Source organism: Choloepus didactylus, chromosome X (assembly GCF_015220235.1).
Source record: "Choloepus didactylus isolate mChoDid1 chromosome X, mChoDid1.pri, whole genome shotgun sequence".
NCBI classification, from domain to species: domain Eukaryota; kingdom Metazoa; phylum Chordata; class Mammalia; order Pilosa; family Megalonychidae; genus Choloepus; species Choloepus didactylus.
The window spans coordinates 154682494-154709189 of NC_051334.1; positions in this window are offsets into that span (position 1 = coordinate 154682494).

Sequence of the window (26696 nt, forward strand, 5' to 3'; positions counted from 1 at the left end):
CGTGGTTTGGAACACAATTTTGGGAGATGGTAGCACAACAATGTAAGTACACTGAACAAAGATAACTATGAATATGGTTGAGAGAGGAAGGTAGGAAACATGTGAGACACCACAATAAAGGAGGAAAGATAACGACTGGGACTGTGTAACTTGGTGAACTCTAGAGTATTCAACAATTGTGATAAAATGTACAAATATGTTCTTTTATGAGGGAGAACAAGCAAATATCAACCTTGCAAGGTGTTAAAAATGGGGAGGCATTGGGAGAGGGATGCAATCAGCATAAACTAGAGACTGTAACCAATAGAAAAAAAATCAATTATGAGTGTGGTCAGTCCTCAGGCATAACTTTCCTTTAGCTGTGGATCTGTGAACTTAGAACAACTTATGTGCTTCCACTATACAAAGGAGGGACATTCATAGGATAAACATTCCTATTGCCATAAGGAGAAACAGTAAGGAAAACAGGGTTAACAAGACCAAAACAGTTCCTAAAACCCACAGGGCAAACTCCATTAGATTTCAAAGTCTGAGAGTCATTAACAGAAAGACATTGCATCCTTGGGGCTTGAGAGAGCAGGGGTCTAACCCTTCTTAAGGGCATTTGTGGCAGCCCTTTCCTCTCCATATGCTTGGGTGAGTGCTCTAACATATCCACACATTGGAGAGACCACTTTCTCAGCCCCACCCTCCTCAAACATTGGGGCAGCACCTGGATTCCCTTCCATCTCCGGGGCACATACTCAACCCCTGCAGAACAGTGTGGTGGCAGCCAGGCTCTCCCCAATTCCCTGGAAAAGTGTTCCACCCTCTTTTGGGCTTGGGGTAGCAGAACACTTCCTGAGCATTGAGGCAGAAGGCCTGCCTTCAACCTCCAAGGCAAACTCACCCTTTCCATGCATGTGGTCTGCTCCGCTCTCCCAGCCCAAGACCTCTTGACTCCAGACCTCAACTTCCATGGCTCTGTCATTGAAGAAAATTTTCCTTCAATTTGTTCCTTGTTTGTCTCCTCCAGTCCAGATTGGCAAGAGCTCTGTCTATAAAGATCTCACAAAATTTCTCTTGGCCTCGCATGAAGCACACAGGGGTCAAAGCCATCAGACAATAGGACTTTCCACAAATCCTTTCTGCTTAACTCCTTTTCCAATCTTGGCTTGTACTGAAATGGCAGTTGGATTCCATGTTTTGTTGCATCCTCATGTTGGGCTGTAGCTTCTGGGATTCCAACCCCTGGAAGCCTGTAATTTTCCAAGCCATCAGCTTCTGGTTTTTTTGAACCCAGGAGTTCAGTTCTAAGTTTATCTCTCTCTGCTTACATTTTACTATAAGCTGCAAGGAGAAGCCAGAGTACATCCTCCACACATAGTCTGGAATTCTCCTCAGCTAAGTATTCCAGGTTGTTGCTTTCAAATTCTTCCTTCCATCTGACACCAAGACTCAATTTTGCCAAATTCTCTGCCACTTTAAAACAAGGATTGCCTTTCTTCCAGTTCAGAACAACACATTCAACACTTCTGTTCAAGGCCTTGTCAGAAGTATCTTAAGAGTCCATATTTCCACAGTCTCTTCAAAGCAGTTTAGGCCTTTTCCATCAAGCTTCTCACAATTCTTCCAGAATCTTCCCCTTATCCATTTAAAAAGCCACTCCAACATGTTTGGTGCCTGCAAACTCAGCAGAAAAAGCACCCCACTTCTCTGGTACCAAAATCTGTTCTAGTTTGCTAATGCTGCCAGAATGCACAACAACAGAAATGGATTGGATTTTATTAAAGGGGGTTTATTTGGTTACAAAGTTACAGTCTTAAGGCCATAAAGTGTCCATCAATAAAGGGTACCTTCACTGGAGGGTGGCCAATGGTGTCTGGAAAATCTCTGTTAGATGGGAAGGCACGTGGCTGGTGTCTGCTCCAAAGTTCTGGTTTCAAAATGGCTTTCTCCCAGGACATTCCTCTCTAGGCTGCAGTTCCTCAAAAATGTCACTCTTAGTTGCTCTTGGGGTGTTTGTCCTCTCTTAGCTTCTCTAGAGCAAGAGTCTGCTTTCAACAGCCATCTTCAAACTGTCTCTCATCTGTAGCTCCTGTGCTTTCTTCAAAGTGTCCCTCTTGGCTGTAGCTCCTCTTCAAACTGTTGCTCTCAGCTGCACTGTGTTCCTTCTGTTATGTCAGCTCATTTATATGGCTCCACTGATCAACTTAGTCCCACCCTGAATGGGCAGAGCAGCACCTCCATGGAAATTATCCAATCAGAGTCATCACCCACAGCTGGGTAGGGTACATTCCAAAGACACACTCAAAGAATTACAATCTAATCAACACTGATAACATCTTCCCACACAAGATTACATCAAAGATAATGGCATTTGGGGGACACAATATATTCAAACTGGCACATATCGTAAAAGAGCTGAACCATATAATGAAAGCACAGGATGTACATAAGGTAGAAATTGAAAGCTCAAAATACCAACTGGCAGAATCTATGGAAATGCAAGGCACAACACAAGAGATGAAAGACACACTGGAAACACACAACATCAGATCTGAAGAGGCAGAAGAAAACACTCAGGAACTGTAGTACAAGGCACCTGAAAACCTACACACAAAAGAACAGATAGAGAAAAGAATGGAAAAATATGAGCAACATCTCTGGGAACTTAAAGACAAAACAAAAAGCAATAATTTGCATGTCATTCGTTTGCCAGAAGAAGAGAAGGGAAAAGGGGCAGAAGCAATAATAGAGGAAATAATCAATGAAAACTTCCCATCTTTTATGAAAGACATAAAATTACAGACCCAAGAAGTGCAGTGTACCCCAAACAGATTAGATCTGAGTAGCACTACACCAAGACACTTAATAATCAGTTTATCAAACATCAAAGATAAAGAGAGAATCCTGAAAGCAGCAAGAGAAAAGGGATCCATCAAATACAAAGGAAGCTTGATAAGACTATCTGTGTATTTCTCAATAGAAACCATGCAGGCAAGAAGGAAGTGGGGGGATATATTTAAGATACTGAAAGAGAGAAAAACACCAACCAAGAATCCTATGTCTGGCAAAACAATCCTTCAGATATGAGGGAGAGCTTAAAATATTCTCTGACAAATAGACAATGACAGAGTTTGTGAACAAAATACCTGCTCTACATGAAACACTAAAGGAAGCACTGCAGACAGAAAGGAAAAGACAGGAGTGAGAGGTTTGGAAAACAATTTTGGGAGATAGTAGCATAGCAATGTAAGAACACTGAACAAAGATGAATATGGTTGAAAGAGGAAGGCTGGGACCATGTGGGACACCTGAACAAAAGATAAATGATAAATACTGGGACTGTGTAAATCAGGGAAACCTAGGGTGCTCAATGATTGTAATACAAGGTACAAGTATGTTTTTACATGAGGTAGAACAAATGAATGTCAACATTGCAAGGTGTTAAAAATAGGGTGGGATTGGGGGAGGAAATACAATCAATGCAAACTAGAGACTATAATTAACAGAAACATTGTATTATGCTTCCTTTAATGTAACAAAGGCAACATACCAAAGTTAAATGCATATGGGGGGTTGGGGAATAGGAGAAGGGTATGGGACTCCTGGCATTGGTGATGTTGTCTGACTCTATTCTACTTTAGGTTAATGCTATCTTTCCTTTTGTCATTTTCTAGCTATCAAGTTTTTTGTTTGTTTTTCTCTCTTTCTCTTTTCTTTTTCTATTGCCTCTCTGCCTTCTTTCACTCCTCTTCTGTCTTTGTGGAGGAAATGGAGATGTCCTTATATAGAGAGTGGCAATGGTGCTCAATGCATAAATACTTGACTATGTGGAGAACCAACAATTATTTACTTAGGATGGAATGTATAGTGTGTGAAAAAAACCATCTTAAAAGAAATGGGTTGATGAAGAAAACTTGAGGGAACTATATTGAGTGAAATAAGACAGACACATAAAGGCAAATATTACAGGGTCTCACTGGTATGAACTAATTATAATATGTAAACTCATAGACATGAAATATAAGTTACCAGGGTATATAAATGAGGCTAAATAATGGGGAGCAGTTGCTTATTATGAGCAGAATGTTCAACTAGGGTGAACTTCAGCATTTAGAAATAGTGATGGTAGCATGTTGTGAGAATATCTAACAGTGCTGAAAGGTGTGTGAGGGTGGTGGAAAGGGTAAGTTCAGAGTCACAGAAGTTAAAAGATAGGAAGAAAAGGTTAAAAGATAGGAATTTATAAAACAGTGCATCTTGTGGTGGACAATGTCTGAGATTAAGTATACAAATATTAGAAATCTCTCATGAACTAGAAAAAATGTATGTCACTTTAATTAGAAGTTAATAATAGAGAGGCATATAGGGGAATATATATACCTATTTTAAAGTATGTACTACAATTAGTAGTATTTTAACATTCTTTCATCAACAGTAACAAATGTACTGTACCATAACTATGAATCAATAATGGAGGGGGACATGGTTAGGGGTATGGGAGGATCTGAGTTTACTTTTTTTGTCTTTATTTCTTTCCTGGAGTAGTGAAAATGTTCTAAAATTGAAAAAAAATTAATTGTGTTGATGGATGCACAGCTGTATGGCAGTGTCATGGGCAGTTGATTGTACACTTTGGATCTTTTGACAGTTGTTTGGTATCTGAACAATCTCAATAAAAAGAGAGAGAGAGCAAACTCTAAATTCAAAAAAAAGCTGACCTTTAAACAAATCTTAATTGGATGTGGTAATACTGTAAACCATTGATTGTATACATTGGATGGATTTTGTGGTGTGTGACTATATCTCAATAAAACTACATTAGAAAATCAAATGGAAATAGCTACAGACTGGAATTCTTCAAATCTAACTTATTTTATATAGGTAAATCCTGTTTACATCACTGGTCACAGAACTGGATCAAAGGAATAAGGCATAAAGGAAAAGAATCAAACAAAAAGCCTCTTTCTCAAACATAATATGGATATGCCATTTACTGCAAAAACACAAAAAAATTGTAATAGTCATGGATAATCCTAATGTTTGGATGCATGACAGAAGAGTTCTGCAGACAGCTTAGTTTTTAACAATGTTGTAGACTACAAAAATAATAGTTATATGTAGGCCTACTATGATGGTTAGTTTCATGTGTCAAATTGGCCAGGTGATGGTGCCCAGTTGTCTGGTCAAGGAAGCACTGGCCTGTTACTGCAAGGACATTTGTGGCTGGTTAATAAACAAGAAATCCAATTTATTAAATCAGTCAATTTACTGCATCTGTGGCTGATTACATCCACAATGGAGGAAGTGTTTTCAGCAATGAAATAATTCAATCAGCTGGATTTAATACAATCAGTTGAAGACTTTAAAGGGAGAAGAGAGAGAACTTCACTTCTTCAGCCAGCCTGAATCTCCTGGGGAGCTCATCAAAATCTTCATTAGAGTTGCCAGCTCACTGTCTGCCCCATGGAATTTGGACTTATGCATTCTGCCTTATTGAATTTGGACTCATGCATCCCAACAGTTGTGTGAAACACTTCTATAAAATCTCATATTTACAGATATTTCCTGTTGGTTCTGTTTCTCTAAAGGACCCTAGTATGGTTTGGTATGAGTGGTTCTTGAGAAACAGAATCTCAAAATGGGCTTTTACAATTGGTTTTCTTCTCTGATTAGATTCAAAAGCAGTAATGACTCCATTTCAAATAATCAATATGGCATTGACAGTCCATGGCATAAGTTGGCAATGGAAATACACTAAATATCAGCATTTGTTTCTCCTAATCACACTTTGGAAGAGGCAAGGCTCTGGGTGACAGTGCTTAGACACATTAACAGAGTTTTATGGAGTTGGGAGGTATAATGATATTGGCTGGTTGCTCTTAGATATGCTGGATAAAGTTATAAGAGAAAGGGATGAGGGGAAGACTTCAAATTTGAAACTTAAATCCATATGACATGTAAAGGATTCTATGCATGCCCTGAAATAAAATCTTATTTCCAGTGGCCACAGATTGAGATCTCTGAAAACCAGACCCAGAATCCCATTGTGTGAGAAGCATATTTACAGTGTAAACTAACATCTCAACCTTGCAGGATGTCTGCTGTTAAAGTAAAGGCATTGATTGGAAAAGAATGGAATACTGAAACTTGGGTTGGGGATATACAGATTTATAGTAAAGGCAGTGAGGACATTGGAACACTGAATTCTGCTGAGTCTTGGCTAGATATACCTATCATTGTCTGCCCTGAGGAAACAGACACCCCCAACCTCCAGTCTCCCCTGAGGAGACAGCTACCCAACCTCCAGCCTGCCCTGAGGATCCTGCCATCCAAGCTCCACATAAAGATATTAACCCTTCAGTGCCTGCTAAACCTGTAATCCCCTCCCCCGAGGAAGCAGCCCTTACTCTCCTGTCTGGAGAGATTAATTGTATTTCACAGGATGAAATTGCAATGGAATGTCTTGAGGTAATTGACTTGAGGTTACTTCTCATTCTTTTCATGACCTACCCCCACCACCACTCTTTACTTCAATACCAATAATTAATGTCCCAATAGGCCCTGAAGGGTGAGGTGCACAGTGTGACCCATAAGGTAGTAAGCTATACTTCAAAAAAACTGCATGAGATTTCCAACTAATATAGACGGAAATCAGAGAAATATGTGTGGGAATGGAAATAAAGGGTGTAGAATAATGGTGGAAGGAACATAAATTTGGATCATGCTGAATTTATTGATATGGGCACACTAAGCAGAGATTCTGCATTCAATGTTGTAGCTCAAGGGGTTAGAAAGGGCATTAAGTTTGTTTGGGGGGCTGGCTTAAACATCGATCAAAAGGTGGCCAACATTACCTGAAGTTGAAATGCCAGAACTGGCCTGGTATAATGTAGAAGATGGCATTCAAAGGCTTAGAGAGATTGGAATGTTAGAGTGGATTTATCGTGGAAGATCTGCTCACACACACCAGGAATGTCCAGAGAGCACACCTTTTACCAGTACTGTAAAGAATACATTTGTGAAACTAGCTCTATCAGCACTTAAGAGCTCTGTAGTCACCCTTCTCTGTAGGTCAGATATTACTATGGTAACTGCAGTCATTGAGCTGGCATCTTTAAACACAATGGGGATCATTGGATCTCCAGTTGGCAGAAGCCACATGGCAGCAGTTAATCACCAAAGAAAAGGTGGGTGTGGCTATCATAATGGACACAGACTCAGAGCAGCAGTAAAAATAACCTGACTTGCAGATACTTATGGTGTTGGCTAGTAGATCCTGGAGTACATAGAAGTAAAATAGATGGGCAGTCTACTAAATTCTTGTTTGAATTGAATAAGCAGAAGAATTACAGATCAAGTGAACAAAACTCTAACTTGAATTACAAAAACAGAGAGTCACAGCCCGTTAATCAATTCACAGACTTGAACCAATTTACAGCCCTTGAATGGGAGTGGGGGATGCTGTTTACCCTTGTGAAAGGACCTTATTACATTGCCAACAGATTGTACTGTTAGTCTTCCTCCCAGCCTTCCCCAAGGGGACTTACAGCCTTTCACCAGGGTAACTGTGCATTGAGGAAAAGGAAATGATCAGATATTTCAGGGATTATTAGACACTGGCTCAGAAGTGGCATTAATTCCAGGAGACCCAAAACATCAGTTTGGCCACCAGAGTAGGGGCTTATGGAGAACAAGAAATTAATGGTGTTTTTGCTCAGGTCCATATCACAGTGGGTCCAGGGGTGTCTCCAGACCCATTCTCTGATTATTCCCCCAGTTCTGGTATGTAAAATTGGAATAAACATACTCAGAAACTGGCAGAATCCCCATATTGGTTCCCTGATTCATGGAGTGAGGGCTATTATGGTAGGAAAGACCAAGTGGAAGCCACTGGAACTGCCCCTGCCTAGCAAAATCATAAACCAGAAGCAATACCAGATTCCTGAAGAGACTGCAGAGATTAATGTCACTCTTAAGGACTTGAAGGATGCAGTGGTGGTGATTCCAAGCACATCCCCATTCAACTCTCCTATTTGGCCTGTGCAGAAAACAGATGGGTCTTGGAGGATGACAATGGATTATTGCAAGCTTAACCAGTTGGTGACTCTAATTGCAGCTGCTGTTCCAGATGTGGTATCATTGCTTGGGCAAATCAACACATCCCCTGGTACCTGGTATGCAGCTATTGAGCTGGCAATTGCTTTTTTCTCAATAGCTATAAGGACCACCAGAAACAGTATGCATTCAGCTGGGAAGGCCTGCTGTATAATTTCACTGTCCTACCTCAGGGGTATATCAACTTTCCAGTCCTATGTCACAATATTTTCTGCAAAGATATTGTTCCTTTCTCCCTCTCACAAGACATCACACTGGTCCATCATTTTGATGATTTCATGTTGATTGGACCTAGTGAACAAGAAGTAGCAACTAATCTAGGCTTATTGGAAAGACCTTTTTGTGTCAGAGGATGGGAGATAAATACAACAAAAATACAGAGGCCTTCCACCTCAGTAAAATTTCCAGATATCCAGTGGTGTGGGGACATGTCAAATTATTCCTTCTAAGGTGAAGGATAAGGTGTTGCATCTGGCCCCTCCTATGACCAGAATAGGGGCAGAATGCCTAGTTGGCCTCTTTGTATTTTGGAGACAACATATTTCTAATTTGGATGTGCTATGCTGTCCCATTTACTGAATGATTAGATGAGCTTCTATATTTTGAGTGGGGGCTGGAACAAGATGAGGCTCTGCAACAGTTCCAGGCTGCTGAGCAAGCTGCTCTGCCACTTGGACCACATGATCCAGATGACCCAGTGGTGCTGGAAGTGCTACTGGCAAATAGATATTCTGTTTGGAGCCTTTGGCAGGATCCTATATGAGAATCACAATTCAGGACCTTAGGATTTTGTAGTAAAGCCTTAACATCCTCTGCAGATAACTACTCTCCTTTAGAGAAACAGCTTTTGGTCTGCTATTGGGCCTTAGTAGAGACAGAAAACTTAACCATGGGCACCCAAGTAACCATGAGACCTGAGTTACCTATCATGAGCTTGGTGTTGTCTGACCTGACAAGCCATAAAGTTAGGCATGCACAGCAGCACTCCATCATAAAATGGAAATGGTATATACAAGATAGGGCTCAAGCAGTTCCTTTAGGCACAAGTAAGCTACATGAGGAAGTGGCCCAAATGCCCATGTCCTCCACTTCTGCCTCATTACATTCTCTTTTCCAGTCCAGAGCTAATGCTTCTTGGGAAGTTCCTTACAATCAGTTGACTGAGGAAGAGAAAACTGGAGCCCGCTTTACAGATGGTTCTGAATGATATGCAGGTACCACCTGAAAGTGAACAACTGCAGGACTTCAGTCCCTTTCTGGGAAATCCCTGAAAGTCAGTGGTGAGGGGAAATCCTCCCATTGGGTGGAACTTCAAGCAGTGCACTTGGTTGTTCATTTTGCTTGGAATGAGAACTGGCCAGAAGTGCATTTGTATACTGATTCATGGGCTGCTACTAATGGTTTGGCTGGATGGTCAGGGACTTGGAGGGAACATGATTGGAAAATTGATGACACAGAAGTCTGGGAAAGAAGTATGTGGATAGATCTCTCTGAGTGGGCAAAAAATGAAGATATTTATGTCCCACATGAATGCTCATCAGAGGGTGACTTCATCAAAGGAAGATTTTAGTAATCAAATGGATAAGATGACCCATTCTTTGAATACCAGTCAGCATTTTTACCCAACTACCACTGTCATTGCCAATGGGCTCATGAAAAAGCTGTCATGGTGGTAAGGATGTGGGTTATGCATGGGCTTAGCAACATAGACTTTCACTCACTAAGGCTGACATGGCCACACCCACTGCTGAGTCCCAATCTGGAAGTAGCAGAGACTCACATTCAGTTCCCAATATGGAACCATTTCCCAAGGTGATCAGCTTGCTACCTGGTGGCAAGTTGATTACATTGGACCACTTCCATCATGGAAGGGACAGTGATTTGTTCTAACTAGAATAGACACATCTCCAGATATAAGTTTGCCTATGCTGCACACAGTGCTTCCTCCAAAACTGCCATCCATGGACTTACAGAATGCCTTATCCACTGTCATGGTATTCCATACAGCATTGCTTCTGATCAAGGAACCCAGTTCACAGCAAATCAAGTGAAGGAATGGGCACATGCTCATGGAATTCTCTGGCCTAACCATGTTCCCCATCATCCAGAGGCAGCTGAGTTGATAGAACAATGGAATGGCCTGTTGAAGACTCATTTATTGTGCCAACTAGGTGACAACACCTTGCAGGGCTGAAGCATTGTTCTCCAGGAGGCTGTGTATGCTCTGAAACAGCATCCACTCTATGGTGCTGTTCCTCCCATAGCCAGGAGTCACGGGTCCAGGAATCAAGGGTTGGAAATGGGAGTGGCACCACACAGTATCATACCTAGTGATCCACTAGGAAATTTTTTGCTTCCTGTCCCTTCACCCTTAAGCTCTGCTGGTCATTAGTCTTTGTTCCCAAAGGAGGAGTGCCCCCACCAAGAGACACAACAGTATTTCCATTGAGCTGGAAGTTAAGACTGCCACCTGGCCACTTTGGGCTTCTCATGCCTCTGAATCAACAGGCAAGGAATAGAATTACTCTACTGGATGGGGCATTTGATCCTGACTATCAAGGGGAAATAGGACTGCAACTACACCATGGAGGTAAAGAAGAGTTTTCCTGGAATACTGGAGATCCCCTAGGGAATCTCTTAATACTACCATGCCCTGTGATTATAGTCAATGGAAAACTACAACAACCCAATCCAGGCAGGACTACCAATGGCCCATAAACTTCAGGAATGTTTGGGCCTCCCCACCATGCAAAGAATCATGGTCAGCTGAAATTCTTGCTGAGGGTAAAGGAAACATGGAATGGGTGGTGAAAGAAAGTAGTGATCAATACGAACTATGACCATGTGACCAGTTACAAAAATGAGAACTATGATGTCATGAATATTTCCTTATTGTTTTTTTGAGAGTGTTTGTATTTGTCCATTAAACAAATATCTTTTTTTCTTCTCTACCTTATCCCCTAATTTTATGACATAAGTTGTATTTTTCATGTCATAGCATTTAAGTTATAGGATATCAAGTTTCAGAGTGAATGTTACCCAGGATGATTTTGACTGTGTTTTATTTTAATATACATATATTTTTTATTGAGATTATTCACATGCTGTGCCGGTTTGAGTGTATTGTGTCCCCCCAAATGCCATTATCTTTGTGGTCTTGTGTGGGGCAGAAGTTTTGGTGCTGGTTGGATTTGCTTGGAGTGTGCCCCACCCAGCTGTCGGTGATGATTTTGATGAGATGTTCCCATGGAGGCGTGGCCCCACCCATTCAGGGTGGGCCTTGATCAGTGGAGCTATATAAATGAGCTGACTCAAAGAGAGGAAACGGAGTGCAGCTGGGAGTGATGTTTTGAAGAGGAGCAAGCTTGCTAGAGAGGAACATCCTGGGAGAAAGCCATTTTGAGGCCAGAGCTTTGGAGCAGATGCCAGCTGCCTTCCTAGCTAGCAGAGGTTTTCCGGATGCCATTGGCCATCCTCCGGTGAAGGTACCCGATTGCTGAGGTGTTACCTTGGACGCTTTGTGGCCTTAAGACTGTAACTGTGTAGTGAAATAAACCCCCGTTTTATAAAAGCCTATCCATCTCTGGTGTTTTGCATTCTGCAGCATTAGCAAACTAGGACACATGCCATACAACCATCCAAAGATCCAAAGTGTACAATCAATTGCCCATTGTACCATAATACAGCTGTGCATCCATCAGCACATTTATTTTTTTTTCAATTTTTAGAACATTTTCATTATTCCAGAAAATAAATAAAGACAGAAAAAGGAAACTCAGATCCTCCCATACCCCTAACCATGCCCCCCTACATTATTGATTCATAGTTTTGGTATATTACATATGTTACTGTTGATGAAAGAATATTAAAATACTACTAACTGTCATTTATAGTTTGCAATAGGTATAAATATTTTCCCTATATACTTCTCTATTATTAACTTCTAGTTATAGTGTCATATATTTGTTCTAGTTCATGAAAGATATTTCTAATATTTGTATAGTTAATCACAGACATTGTCCACAAGAAGATTCACTGTTTTATAAATTCCCATCTTTTTACCTCCAACTTTCCTTCTGGTGACATGCATGATTCTGAGCTTACCCTTTCCACCACCTTCACACACCTTTCTGCACTGTTAGTTATTCTCACAACATGCTACCATCACCCTGGTCCATTTCAAAACATTTAAGTTTGACCTAGTTGAACATTCTGCACATAATAAGCAACTGCTCCCCATTCTTTAGCCTCACTCTATATCTTGGTAAATTATATTTCATGTCTATGAGTTTACATATTATAATTAGTTCATGTCACTGAGACCCTGCAATATTTGCCTTTATGCATCTGTCTTATTTCACTCAATATAGTGCCCTCAAGGTTTCTTCATCAATCCATTTCTTTTAAGATGGTTTTGTTCACACACCATACATTCCATCCTAAGTAAACAATTGTTGGTTCCCTATTTGGTCAGATATTTATGTGTTCAGCACCATAGCCACTATCTATATAGGGAGAACTCCATTTCCTCCACAAAGACAGAGGAAGAGTCAAAGAAGGCAGAGATGCAAAAGAAAAAGAGAGAAAAAAAAAAAACAAAAGAAAAAAAGAAACTTGATAGCTAGAAAGTGACAAAAGGAAAGATAGCATTAACCTAAAGTAGAATAGAGTCAGACAACATCACCAATGCCAGAAGTCCTATACCCTTCCTCTATTTCCCACCCCCATCCCCCCATAAGCATTTAGCTTTGGTATATTGCCTTTGTTATATTAAAGGAAGCATAATACAATGTTTCTGTTAAACATAGTCTCTAATTTACATTGATTGTATTTTCCCCCTAATCCCACCCTATTTTTAACACCTTGCAATGTTGACATTCATCTGTTCTACCTCATGTAAGAACATATTTGCACCTTTTATTGCAATCATTGAGCAACCTAGGTTTCCCTGAGTTACACAGTCCCAGTCCTTATCATTTGTCTTTTGTTCAGGTGTCCCACATGGTCCCAGCCTTCCTTTTTCAACCACATTCACAGTCATCTTTGTTCAGTGTTCTTACATTGCTGTGTTACTGTCTCCCCAAATTGTTTCCCAAACCTCTCACTCCTGTCTTTTCCTTTCTGTCTGCAGTGCTTCCTTTAGTGTTTCCTGTAGAGCAGGTATTTTGTTCACAAACTCTGCCATTATCTGTTTATCAGAGAATATTTTAAGCTCTCCCTTATATTTGAAGGACAGTTTTGCTGGATATAGGATTCTTGGATGGTGGTTTTTCTCTTTCAGTACCTTAAATATGTCACCCCACTTCCTTCTTGCCTCCATGGTTTCTGCAGAGAAATCCACAGATAGTCTTATCAAGCTTCCTTGTATGTGATAGATTGCTTTTCTCTTGCTGCTTTCAGGATTCTCTCTTTATCTTTGATGTTTGATGATCAATTATTAAGTGTCTTGGTGTAGCGCTATTCAGAGCTATTCTGTTTGGGGTACACTATGCTTCTTAAATCCATAATTGTATGTCTTTCAAAAGACATGGGAAATTTTCTTTGATTATTTCCTCTATTATTGCTTCTGCCCCTTTTCCCTCCTCTTCTCCTTCTGGGACACCAATGACACATATATTCTTGCTTTTCATTTTGTCCTTAATTTTCCAGAGATGTTGCTCATATTTTTCCATTTTCTTCTCTATCTGTTCTTTTGTGTGTTGGCTTTCAGGTACCTTGTTCTCAAGTTCCTGGTGTTTTCTTCCGCCTCTTGAGATCTGCTGCTGTATGTTTCACTTCTAGTTAGTTTTTGGTGGTTGTTCAGAGCCAATTTAATCTCCTTGATCCTCTGTATGCAACAGGTAAGCAGAATGATTTCAAAGTGAATTAAAGTTAGAATCCTTTTCTCTCTTTACTTGGTGCAATATTTCACAAAATTACATTTGGAATCACCCCAAAAATGGATTTCCGTGTTTAAGGTAATAGCAGAATCAAAACCAGAAAGCCATCCAAATTTAGGTGGCTGCATATCTTGTTTTCCTAGGACTGCCATAAAATGAACTCAACAGAAAAGGGAAAAATATGAAAATCTCATTTTACCAATTCATTTATTTATTCATTCAAGTACGTGCAGAGTACATTCCATGAGCCGGATATTGGGAATGTGTTGGTAAACAGTGAAGTTAAGGTTTATGGAACTTGGATATTTTATACTAGTGACTAAATTAAATCAATAATATTACTTCAGATAGTGGGAAATGTAATAAAGGAACTAAAAGAAGATGATGTGATAGTGAGAAGCAGTTGCTTTCTCAAATTGAGGTAGTGTCTAGTTTCCCTTGAATGGTGAGGGAAGGATTCTCTGAGGTGATGATACTTGTGCTGTGATTTTGATAATGAGGAGCCAGTGTGAGGGAAGAGCATTCTCAGCAGACTAAATGGGCAATGTATTGGTATTGAGGTGGGAATGATTTTGAATTTGATGTTTGAAGAAAATAAAGAAGGATTATGGCTGGAGTTTATGACCCAAGGAAGAGAGTGGTCTCATATGGGTTAGAGAGGTAGGCAGGGACAAATCTGATAGTATCTAAAGACCATTGTAAGTAGTTCTGTTTTATTCTGTATGTGATCAGAAGCCTTGATGGTTTGGTGTTCACTGAAAGTAGCAACATAACCTGATTATATTTGCACTGAGTATTGTGTAGCAAATATGAATAGGGGAGGGAGAACACACTGGATGAGGGTAGAACCACTTACAGTGGCATTGTAGAATTCTAGGTGAGAGATTACAGTGCCCTAAACTACAGTAACTGCAGTGGATGACACTAATTTAGAGTTGACATTATGTCAAAATTTATAAATGTGTTGTGTGCATTTAATTAAGTGTATTGATCTATCTTTGATAACTCTGCTTTCCTTCCACAAGGAAAATACATGATTTCACATTGGAAATGACACAGCCTTTGACATGTAAATAAATGCTGCTAAGAATACCAGTTTACCATATTTTCACTAATTATGTTCAATAGGAGAAATAGTCTGAGAGGAAAACAATTTTACTGCCAGGACCAAAGTAAGTAGATAAGAAAATTCCTCTATAACCTCAACTTTTTCTATGATCTATCGCAGTGACTTTCAACTGGCAGCTATGGCCCCCCTGGGGATATTTCACAAGGTCTGGAGATATTTTTAGTTATCACATTGGGGTCTGAGGTGGTGCTACAGAACACTTAGTAGGTAGAGGTCAAAGATGCTGCTAAACATCCTAAAATGCAGAGGACAGCACTCCCCTCAAGACCAATAGTTATCCAGCCCCAAATGCCAATAGTGCTGAGATGGAAAAAGTTCTGATCTACCCCTTTACCTTTTTGCTTTGATTGAATCTTTATCATCCTTTGAGAACACTGCCTCCTCTGCAGCCCTCTCATGTGGTGGCAATTTTTTTCCAACACTTCTCATATTAATGAGCCTGGAGAGTGAGGTATATGACATGCTTGCTCCTCATTGCTAATTTTGGACCATTATTTTTCTGTCCTCATCCCCAAAATATCTCAGCTTTGAATCTCATGTTGTTGTCAGCTACAGACACATGGATCACTTGCCTCTACCCACCCCTTCCATTCATTATATTGTGTTTATTTTCTGCTCATTGGCACACTCTCTAACATGATTCCTATCTTTGTTCTTGGCAGTTTCAAAATACCTGTTATGATCCTTCCAATTCCATCACCTCTAAATTCCTGGAATTCCTCTCCTACAATGATCTTGAAATTGACTCCCCTTACCTAATTACACCCATTGTCATACTCTAGATTACATCATTATCAGCAGTTACTACCTGGCCATAGTCTCAATTCCATGCATCCTGCTCTCTCACCACTATTCCCTATCTTCGGTGTGCTATTTCCTGTAATCTGCAACAAATCCTTTAACCCAATCTGGACCTGAAATCAATAATTCTCCAATGTCTCTCAGCCCTTCATTTCATCATTTTCATTTTATCCTGCTTAAATTCCATGGTTAGTCATAATAATCACATCCTTGTGTCTACCCTCAGTTCTCTTTCCCATTACTTACCTCATCATACTCACTTCACAAGATACATATCTGAATAACTACAATTCTCCACCTACTCTGTGACTGTATGCATGAAACTGAATATAGCTAGATGAAAACTCTCAACTGGCATGCTTTAAATTCATGATTGACAAGTTTAAATGGGCCTCAGACAATCTCTGGAAACCCATCATCATTTCCCTTGCACATTAACTCTCCTGTGAACTTCAAGCTCATATTTACCTAGCAACTAGCAGCTCCACTTGGATGTTTAATAAGCATATAAAATGTAACACAACCAAAAATAAGCTCTTGATATCCATTCATATTCTAAGATCTGCTCTTCCTGCAACTTTCTCATTTCAAATGATGGCAACTGAATCATTCCAATTGCTCATTTGTGTTTAGAAAGTCAAGCTAGCACTAAAAAGAAGAAATCAGTTGATGCCATACAGGCAGAAAACTGAGACATAGTTGGCTTTAGTCAAATAAATGTACTTATGTTTCCCTCATACTGATATTGAAGCATCCAGTAATGTGGTATTCAGTAAACTTCTTAATTAGAAGCCTGCTCTTGATACTCTAGAGACTCCATTTTTCTATAGGAAATAAAAATTTCCCAAGATAATAAGGTTAAAACTAATCCTATCTGTTCATTTACTTTTTTAAAATTCAATTTACTGAGATATATTCACATACCATGCAATCATCCAAAGTGTACAATCAATTGTTCACAGTACCATCATATAGTTATGCATTCATCACCCCAATCTACTGAACATTTTACACATAAAAGAAAAAATAAAAATAAGAATAAAAAATAAAAGTAAAAAAGAACACCCAAATCATTCTCCCCATCCCAGCCCATTTTTCATTTAGATTTTTGTCCTCATTCTTCTACTCATCCATCCATATACTGGATAAAGGGAGTGTGATCCACAAGGCTTTCACAATCACACTGTCACCCCTTGTAAGCTGCATTGCTATACAATCATCTTCAAGAGTCAAGGCAACTGGGTCGCAGTTTGATAGTTTCAGGAATTTATTTCTAGCTATTCCAATGCATTAAAACCTAAAAAGGGTTATCTATACAGTGCATAAGAATGCCCACCAGAGTGAATTCTTGACTCCATTTGGAATATTTCAGCCACTGAAACTTTATTTTGTTTCATTTCAAATCCCCCATTTTGTCAAGAAGATGTTCTCAATTTCATGATGACAAGTCCAGATTTATCCCCGGGAGTCTTATCCCACATTGCCAGGGAGATTTACACCCCTGGGAGTCAGATCCCGCATAGGGAGGAGGGCAGTGAGTTCAACCATTGAGTTGGCTTAGCTAGAGAGAGAAGGCCATATCTGAGCAACAAAGAGGTACTCAGGTGGAGATTCGTATCTACAATTATAAGCAGCTTTAGCCTCTCATTTGCAGTAACTCACCTCATAAGGGGAAGTCTTGTAATAGAGGGTTCGACACATCAACCAGTCAGTCCTAAACACCTTTTAGAACATCAGCAACAATCCAGGTAAGGAAGTCCAACACCTCTACATTTCCCCCAAACTCCTCAGGGGGGCCCTGCATATATATTTTTATTCTCTGTTCAAATTACTTTGGGAAGCGTCAGTATTTCACACTAACTTATGCAAATGTACCAGGTCTTACTTCCTATTAAAAGTTCCATGTAATTATGGTATTTGAACAAACTGTATGAGTTAAAATGTTTGGGAAATATAGATCTTGCACCAACTAAACATGTTTTCCTTTGGTCTCACATGGAATTTGAGGTTTATAATGCAGTCAGTATTGTCCTCTACCCTTTGGCCTTATTTGCCCTAGTCCTAACTACATCTGCTTCATTCACATCTTTTGTTGAAGTCTGGACCATTTTTCAGCTTTTTTAAGAGTTGCTATATGTTCTAATACTGACATTCATATCTGCCTAGTTCTAGCTCTGAGGTTCAGGTGTTACACAGATACTCAAAGTTCCAGGGATAGATCAGGTTATATACAAAGTGATGAACATCTTGGAAACTGGAGATGGTCATGACAATTCAGGAATAGATTTGACTGCTGCAAGAGCTTACAATCTAGGAACCAATACAATAAGGATTCCCCTGATAAGCTGTGCTCTAAGGTTCAATTCTGAATTTACACATTGTGGTTAGTCCATATTGGTGAGTTATTACAGTGTTTGCCTTTGTCTCTGGTGTACTTCACTCAAAATGCTGTCTACAGTTTCCATTCACCTCTTTGTATGCCTCACAGATTCACTCCTTCTTGCAGCCACTCAATATTCCATTTTATGCACACAGAACAGTTCACCATTCTGTTCCTCAGTCAATGTTCCTTTAGGCCACCTCCACCCATTGGAAAATATGCATATTCTTTCCAAAAACACCAGTGTGAAAAGGTCCATTCATGCCCCTGCTCTCAGATCTTCCAAGTAAATGCCCCCTAATGAGGTTGCAGGACGTTATGGCACCCACATAATTAGATTCATGTGGAACAACCAAAATTTCCTCCAGAAAGGTTATACCATTCTACCTCCTTACAGTAAATTTATACATCCTTCTCTCCATGTTTTCTCCAGCAATTTTATCCCTGTTTATACTTTTCCATACACTTTTATAGAGCTATATTCACATACCATATAATTATCTACAGTGTACAGTCAGTTGTTCATGGTATCATCATACATTTGTGCATTTATCACCACAGTCAGCACTTGAACATATTGATTACTACAAAAAATTTTAATGAATAATAAAAAAGATAATAAAAAGAAAAATAAAGTATCATAGAATACAATATAACAGAAGGGTCAGACAACACCACCACTACCAAGACTCCCATATCCATCCCTTATATCCCCTTCTCATACTCATTTAGCTTTGGAATCTAGCCTTTGTTACATTTAATGGAAGCATATTACAATGTTGCTGTTGACCATAGACTCCAGTTTGCTTTGATTATATTTTATCCTCAATACCATTCCCTTTCCAATGCTCTGCATGGTTGGCATTCATTTGTTCTCCCAAAGGCAAAACAGTTTTATATTTGTACATTAAGTCACAATCATTGACCACTCCAGGTTTTGCTAACTTCAATAGTCCAAGTCTTTATCTTCCACCTTTACCTCAGGTGTCATTCATGCCCCTATCCCACCTCTTTCAGCTTACTCATGGACATCTTTGTTCAGTGTAGTTACAAAATTGTGCTACCATCACACAGTATTATCCTACCTATTTCTGGACCTATACAATCAATCCTGCTGAACATTCTGTAGTTCTTCAGCATCAAATGCCAAATCTCTACCCTCTTTCTCTCTCCTGGTAGCCTGTGTTATCAGTTTTTAACTCTCAAAGTTTGCCCATTAATGTTAGCTCATATTAGGGAGTCCATACAGTATTTGTCCTTTTGTTTCTAGCTAACCTTGCTCAACATAATGTCCTCAAATTTAATTCACGTTATTATATGCCTGTGTCTTCATTCAGTCTTACAGCTTCATAGTATTCCATCATGTGTATGTACCACAGTTTGTTTATCCACTCATCCATTGATGGACATTTGGGCTGTTCCCAAATCTTGGTCATTGTGAATAATATCATGTTAAATATCAGTTTATAAATGTAGGTTTGTGTCTTAAATTTCAGTTCCTCTGAGTATACACCTATTAATGAAATGGGTGGGTCATACGGCATAGCTATACCTCACTTCCTGAGGAACTGCTACACTGTCTTTCAGAGTGGTTGCACCATTTTACGTTCCCAGCAACAGTGTATAAGTATTCCTCTTTCACCACATTCTCTCCAGAACTTGAAGTTTTGTTTGTTTGTTTGTTTGTGTGTGTGTGTGTGTGTGTGTGTGTGTGTAATGGCCATTCTGGTAGGTGTGACATGATATCTCATTGTGGTTTTGATTTGCATTTCACTATTAGCCAGTGAAGTTGAGCACTTTTTATATGTTTATTTACCATTTGTATTTCCTCTTCAGAAAGGTGTCCATTTTTTTTGCCCATTTTTGAATTGGGTTTTCTTACTGTTATTTAGTGGCAGGATCCTTTTATATATTTGGGATATTAAACCCTTATCTGATATGTGGTTTCCAAATATTGTCTCCCATTTTGTAGGCTGCCTTTTTACTTTCCTAACAAAGTCATGTGATGTAAAAAAGTTTTTGATTTTGAGGAGATCCCAGTTGTCTATTTGTTCTTTGGCTGCTTGTGCTTTGGGTGTAAGTTCTAGGAAACCACTTCCTATAAGAAGATCATTAAGATACTGCCCTATATTTTCTTCTAAGACTCTTGTGGTTTTAGCACTAATGTTTAGATCTTTGATCAATTTCTAGTTAATTTTTTATAAGGTGTGAGATAGAAGTCCTCATTCATTCTTTTGGAAAAGGATATACAGTTCTCCAAACATCATTTATTGAAAAGGCTGATCTGTCCCAGTTGCTTTGGCTTGACTTCCTTATCAAAGATCAATTGTCTGTAGTTGTGTCTACTTCTGAATAGTCAACTCCATTCCATTGGTTGGTACATCTATCCTTTTGCAAATACTGTGCTGTTTTGAGCACTGTGGCTTTGTAATATGCTTCAAAGTGTGACATCTCCCACTTTGTTTTCTTTCCAAGATATTTTTAGCTTTTCAGGGCAACTTGCCCTTCCAAATAAATTTGGTTATTGGTTTTTCTATTTCTGAAAAGTAAGTTGTTGGGATCTTAGTTTGTATTGCTTTAAATCTATAAATCAGTTTAGGTAGAATTGGCATCTTAATTAAATTTAGTCTTCCAATCCATGGAAACAGTATGTTTTCCCATTTTAAGGTCCTGTTTGATTTATTTTAGCAGTTTCTTATAGTTTTCTCTGTATAGGTTTTTTGTGGCCCTAGTTGAGTTTATTCCCAAATACTTGATTCATTTGGTTGCTTTTGTAAATGGAATGTTTTCTTGATTTCTTCCTCTTGTTGCATGTTACATGTGTATAAGAACACTACAGGTTTTGCATTTTGGTACTGTAGCCTGCCACTTTGCTGTAAACATTGATTAGTTCTAATAGCTTTGCTGTATATTTTTCTGGATTTTCTACACATAGAATCATGTCATCTGCAAAGAGTGAAAGTTTTACTTCTTCCTCTCCAATTTGGATGCCTATAATTTCTTTTTCCTGCCTAATTGCTCTAGCTAGAACATCCAGCACAATGTTGAAAAACAGTGGTGACAGTGGGCATCCCTGTCTTTTTCCTGATCTTAGCAGGAAAGCTTTCAGTCTTTACCCTTTGGGTATGATATCAGCTGTGGGTTTTTCATATATTGCCTTTATCATATTGAGAAAGTTCCTTTCTATTCCTATTGTTTGAAATGTTTTCATCAAGAAAGGATGTTGAATTTTGTTAAATGCCTTTTCTGCATTGAACAAGATGATCATGTGGTTCTGCTTTGATTTATTGATGTGGTGTATTAACTTAATTGATTTTCTTGTGTTGAACCAGCCTTGCATACCTGGAATAAACCCCACCTGGTTGTGGTGTATTCTTTTAATGTACTGCTAGATTCAATTTTTGAGTATTTTGTTGAGGATTTTTGCATCTATATTCATTAAGGATATTGGTCTATATTTTTCTTTTTCTTTTTGGAGTATGTTTGCCAGATTTTGGAATTAGGGTGATGTTGGCTTCATAGAATGAGTTGGGTAGCTTTTCCTTCCCTTCAATATTTTTGCAGAGTTTGAGCAGGATTGGTACTAATTCTTTCTTGAATGCTTGGTATAATTTATATGTGAGGCCATCTGGTCCTGGGCTTTTCTTTCTTGGGAGCTTTTTGATGACTGACTCCATCTCTACTAATGATTGGTTTGTTGTGGTTGTCTATTTCTTCTTGAGTCAATGTTGGCTGTTGATGCTTTTCTAAGAAGTTGTACATTTCATCTCAGTTGTCTAGTTTATTAACATATATTTGATTGTAGCCTCTTCTCATTATTTGCTTTATTTCTGCAGGTCAGTACTGATGTCTCCTTTCTCATTTCTAAATGCATCCATTTACCTTTTTTTTTTTTTTTTTTTTTTTTTTGTTAGCCTAGTTAGGGGTCCATCAATTTTGTTTATTTTCTCAAAGAAGTAACTTTTGGTTTTATTGATTCTATTGTTTTCCTGTTCTCAATTTCATTTATTTCTGCTCTAACATTTGTTATTTCTTGCCTTCTATTTGCTTTGGGGTTAGTTTGCTGTTCTTTCTTCAGTTCCTCCAGGTGGGCAGTTAACTCCTCAAATTTTGCTCTCTCTTCTCTTTAATATAGGTCTTTAGGCAATAAATTTCCTCTCAACACCACCTTTACTCCATCCCATAAGTTTTGATATGTTGGGTTGTCATTGTCATTTGCCTCAAGGTATCTACTAATTTCTCTTGTAATGTATTCCTTTGCCCCCTGGTTTTCTAAGATTGTGTTTACCCTCCATATATTTGTGAATTTTGCATTCTTCTGCCTGTCATTTATTTTGAACTTCATTCCATTAGGATCTAAGAAATTGTTTTCTATAATATCTACACTTTTAAATGTTGTCTGCCTAGATTTGTGATCCAACATGTTGTCTATCCTGGAGAATGTTTTGTGAGCACTTGAGGAAAACCTGTATTCTGTTGTTGTGGGGTGTAGTGTTCTATAGATGTCTGTCAAGTCTAGTTCACTTATTGTGCAACTCATCAGCTGTGTTTCCTTATTGATCCTGTATTTAGATATTCTATCCATTGATGAGAGCAGTGTACTGAAGACATCAACTATTATTGTAGAGTTATGTACTTCTCCTTTCAGTGTTCTCAGTGTTTTCCTCATGAATTTTGGGGCACTCTGGCTTGGTGAATAAATATTTATTATTGTTACATTTTCTTGATGAATTGACCCTTTTATTAATACACAGTGATTTCTTTGTCTCTTTTAATGTTTTACTTTTGAAGTCTAATTTGTCTGATATTAATATAGCTACTCCCTCTTTTTTTCTGGTTGCTGTTCTCATGAAATATCTTTTTCCAACCTTTCACTTTTAGCCTACTTTTGTCCTTTTGTGTAAAGTGAGTTTCCTATAGACAGCATATAAAGGAATCTTGTTTTTTAATCCATTCTGTTCATCAGTGTCTTTTTATTGGGTGGCTTTATCCATTAACATTTTGTATTATTACTGTAAGGGCAGTACTTTCTACTACCATTTTGTATTTTGGATTTCATATGTCACATCTTAGTTTCTTTTCTCTCTCCTTTTACCCTTCCTGAGAATTTTCATTTCTATGCTCTTCTCCAAACCTCTCTACTGTCTTTTTCTATCAGCCTGTATTACTCTCTTTATTATTTTTTGTAGTGCCAGTCTCTTAGTCTCAAACTCTCTCAGGGTCTCTTTGCCTGAAAATATTTTAATCTCTCCCTCATTTTTGAAGGACAGTTTAGCCAGATATAGAATTCTTGATTGGCCATTCTTCTCTTTCAGTATCTTAAACATATCACACCATTGTCTTCTCCCCTCCATGTTTTCTGTGGAGAAATCTGTACATAGTATTATCGAGCTTTCCCTGTATGTGATGGATTGCTTTTCTCTTGCTGCTTTCAGAATTGTCTTTTTGTCATTCACTTTGGACAATCTGATCAGTGTGTTAGGGTAGGTCTATTGGGATCTATTCTGTTTGGGGTACACTGTATTTCTTGAATATGTAATTCCCTCATTTATAAGAGTTGGGAAATTTTCAGTGAATGATACTTCTATTATTCTTTCTGCCCATTTTCCCTTATCATCTCTTTCTGGGACACCCATAACAGGCATATTCATGAGCTTCATGTTGTCACTCATCTCCCTAAGACCCTACTTATATTTTTCCATTCTTTCATCATCTGTTCTTTTGTGTGTATGAATTCAGTTCACTGATCCTTTTTTCTGCCTTTTCAAATCTACTGTTTTATCCCACCATTTTGTTTTTTATCTCCTCCATTATGCCCTTCATTCCCATAAGTTCTGCCATTTGTTTTTTCAAGTTTACAAATTCTTTATGATCATCCATTTTTTTCCTTATATCCTTCATCTCTTTTGCATATCTTTCCTCAGTTCATTGAACTGATTTTTAAATTGATTTAGATTTGTTTGAACATGTTTATTTAGTTCTTCCCTCATTTCATTAAATTGTTTTAACATTAGTTGTCTTAACTCCTGCATCTCAGATGAACTATTAGTTTGATCCTTTTGCTGTGCCATATTTTCATGTTTCCTAGTATGGCTCATTATCTTAAGCTGTCTACCCATCTGACTCTCTTGTTTAGTTTATTCTGGAGCTCATTTTCACTCTTTTACCTAGGGTTTTCTTGTTGGTTGGCTTTTTTCTCTAACCTTTTGTGTTCAATTCAACTTATTCTAGACCTCTAACTTAGGTTCTATTTAGTTGATCAGATTTTTTCACCTTCTGTTTTTCTATTTCTTGCCCTGTCTCTATGTAGCCTTTTTGAAAGAGGGTCTCCTCAAATATGGTCAACCCCAGTCAGGTTTTCCAAGTCCAAAGATGCCCAGGTCTCAGCAGGAGGTTATGGAGTTTCCCTGAGATTGACACCCTCTTGCAAAGCCTTTAGACCCTGTGATTTTTCTATCTGGTCCATCAGGTGGAACATGCTAGCCCACAGCCCCCCACCAGTGTAAGATGGTGTATAGCCTTTTGTTCTTCTGGTGACCCTGACCCTGTCAGGAGTGTGGCTGACTGAAGTCTGTTTCTGAATTCCAGCCCCTAGTGTCTGAGTTCCCTTAAGGTTGGTTGCCAATTGAGATGATCCACTCTTCCCTTTTCCTTGGGGAATTATGCCCTTTAGGGAATTATCTCTGCCACTAGACTCATTGCCTTGCCTATCAGAGCTATCTCAGCTCTGCTTTTGCCTGGGTTTGGTGGCCAATTGCAAGTCTTTGAGGCTTTCTGTAATGGGCTACATTAAATATTCAATTTTTTAAAAAAGAGAAAATGATAAAAAAAGAAAAAGAAAAAGGCCCAGTATAGACTATTTAAAGAAAAACACTTTAGTCTTATTATCTCTTCCTCCTTGATAGTTACTCTGAAGCAACTTTAATTCCATCCTTGCAGGAGTACCAGATTGACACAGGAGTTCTGATGGGCTATTGAAATGCAAAAAGATAAGGAGTTGGAGAGCAATTAAAGAGGAAGCATGAAACCAGAAAATCCATCTTCTCAGATATGGTCCCTGGCTTCCTGTGTTTGCATATTGCATATGGGCCTGCTTCTGTTGGAATCCAGCCCTTCTCCATATTATGTTTGCCCCCAATTCCAAAAGTCTATCTTTTTTTTGCTATTTTTGCTATCCCTGTCTCCTCTCTTCTGGGCTTACTGATCTCACATTCTCTGGTGATTGGTCTCAGTTTATCTATGGTTGGAGTTTTTGTTCTGCAGTATGATTTTGTTAATCAGTTCTGCACCTGGGGCCAGGTTGATCCTCCTTCCTTGTTCCCAGCACTAACAGCCCTCTCCTGCCTCAGGAAAACAGTCAAAAATCAGTACACTCTGCCTGGCCAAGAGGAGCATGGGACCCCTGGCTGCAGAACTTACAGGTTTCACTGAGCTCAGCTGCTCCACATGTTTCAGACTGTTGTATGTGTGACTGATCAAATATTTCCCTGAGGTGTCTGTTCCACACAGTTCCTGGCTATCTACCAGCAACACATTCACTACTTGTTTATAAAGGCCCATCCTGTGATTCCAATGGCATCTGCTTATTTGTTTAATCTTCATGGAGTGACTGTTGTGCCTAACCTTTTTTGGGGTTGAGGGATCTCAATGAAGTGTACTTTCATTGCAGGACCCTGTCTTGCCTCTCCTCTCATAACAACTCCTAAAAGACTCTTCATTCCTTATTTTAAGAGCCCATTTTCTCCTCTGGATTTCTGAATAAGCTCCTATTTCATATCTGTATCTAGATCATAGTTAATGTGCAGAACCTAAGGAAAATCTAGGGCATTTCTTGTTTATGCAATCATCTCTTCCTACCTGGTAATGTTCACTATTTGTATATCTGTATGTTCATTCAGTAAGTTGTCCACAATGTATTTTAGAATATTTGGATATATATATATATATATATATATATATATATATATATATACACACACAGAGAGAGAGAGAGAGAGAGAGAGAGAGAGAGCCTACAACACTGAGAAGGGGATAATATGAATAATTTGCAGAATGAAATTAATAAAGGCCATTTTTCCATTACAAGTCTCTTTTATATTCACACCAGAGTTATGAAGGCATGTGGTGTAGTGGGTCAAGTAGGGGTTTTTCATAATCTACTGGAAAGACAAAAAGGAAGAATAAATTTAGGGCCATGCAATTTTTACACAATGCATTCTCTCTCACAGGCAAACCCTTGTGTAATTCCAAAGCATGATGGGTGAGGATTGCAAATGAGTGGAACAGGAGAATAGAAGACTTTAGCCAAACATGGGACTGGGTATTGGATGTGGAAGAACTTGAAAAGTGGATTTCTATGGATTTCAGTAGTGGGAGTAATAGCAGGTCAAATAGAGCAAATAAT